Genomic DNA, 1,979 nt, shown 5'->3' on the forward strand with positions numbered 1-1,979 from the left:
TATAACCCTTGTGTTTAATAAACTTACCAGCATCACCTAACTCTCATGGGTTACCTTTAGCATCAACACATCAAATAACACAGCCCATCACCAAGTTTGATGGCAAGTTTATTCAACTAGGCACACTAGCACATCAATCAGAGGAAAAGGACATCCTCAGTTTGGTATACAAGAATGAGGAAGAAGACAGAGAAGCTACTATGTAAGTAGCTATACCAACACAACTATATGGAAAATCCTACTTGATCATGCAACAAATGGGATACACTGGCAAAGGACCTATCAGCAAGCGTCAGGAAGGTGTCACAGATACATTGGATCCTCCTTCACAATTTTCTAAAGACAAAACAGGATTGGGCTATGAACACACTCTACACCCAAAGAAGACACCAAATAAACATAAAAAACCTCAGTGGAAGGCAAAGAAGAAATACAAGGAAGATTCATGGCAGGAGGCACTATTTGAATCAGTAGAAACAATACGAAAGGAATGTGAATACCAGGAAAAAGAGAAACAACACGAGGAGTCATCCATTCAATAAAAAGAAACACCTTGTGTAGAAGTATATCATGTTCAAGAACCTGTTTAAAACAAAGAAGAATCACCCCCTGACAACATCACTACTCCCCAAAGAGAGACAGTATATGAGTAGATGCAAAGAGTAGAAGCAAGATTTGATACTGAATCAGAGAAAACTATCAAACTAGTATCAATCATCAAGGACCTGTTTTCACCCTACAACATACTAGTCCATAGTACTCAAAGAATCTGGGATAATACCTCTGAGACTGATTCAAATGAATATGAATGGGGCAGTTGTTCCAATATTACTAACGATATTACTGCAAATGCCAGTCATACTCCCCTTTCTCAAGAAGAACAAGGCACAAAGCTTAGACCACTTGAATTTGGTCCACAAAATATCTATGATGCCAAGGAAAATGAGCAGCGACATTATGAACAAGTTTACATGGAAGATGATACCATCGAAGACCTCAACAAAATCATTAACTTATTTAATATCCTAGCCAACCTTGATGATACCTCCATCCTGACACTTATAGCGGCTAAACTCAACCCACCCAATGACTCTTTACCACTTATCTTTCCTGACCTCATAGACTGGGATGAACCTGAAAATCATGACATACCAATTTTCCCAAATGATGATTCCATTATCCATTACTTATGTATCGTCAACCCAGAAATAGACTCTACCAGTGAACAAAGTAATGACATCTGCAATCAGGGGAGTGCCAAGTCTCTCAGTCGCAAAAATGAAAGAAATAAAGGATCTACTACTGAAAAACCAATCAATGGCAGCACTAGATCACAAAAAAGTAAAAATAAGGGACGCATCTGCAAGTGAAAACCTTTTTAAGGGACCTAAAGATGGGAGACTTGACACTATTCCTAAACATTATCAGGAGCGATCACCCATATTGATTGAGCCCACTCAATCAATCAACATTTGTACAATAGAAGTAGCCAAAAACATACACCTAGCAGAATCTTTGACAGAGGAAGAAAGATCAAAGTTTATCCAATTTTTCAAAGAAAAAAAAATCACTTTTGCTTGGTCATATGAAGATATGCCTAGGATTGATCCACACTTAATCATACATCACTTATCCATTGCTCCTGGAGCCAACCCAGTTAAGCAAAAATTGAGAAAGATGAATCCACATGTAGCACTCATGGTCAAAGCTGAGCTAAAGAAACTATTAGACATCGGATTTATTTGACCTATCAACTATGCTAAATGGATTTCCAACATTGTGCCAGTTTCAAAACCAGATGGCAGTATCAAGAAATGCATTGATTTTAGAGATGTCAACAAAGAATGTCCAAAGGATGACTTTCCTTTTCCCGGTATCGACATAATTGTAGACCTCACAGCGGGCCATGCAATGCTATCATTAATGGATGGTTTTTCTGGCTATAATCAAATCAAGATAGCTCCAGAGGATCAAGATAA

Source organism: Cryptomeria japonica, chromosome 3, assembly GCF_030272615.1.
Source record: "Cryptomeria japonica chromosome 3, Sugi_1.0, whole genome shotgun sequence".
NCBI classification, from domain to species: domain Eukaryota; kingdom Viridiplantae; phylum Streptophyta; class Pinopsida; order Cupressales; family Cupressaceae; genus Cryptomeria; species Cryptomeria japonica.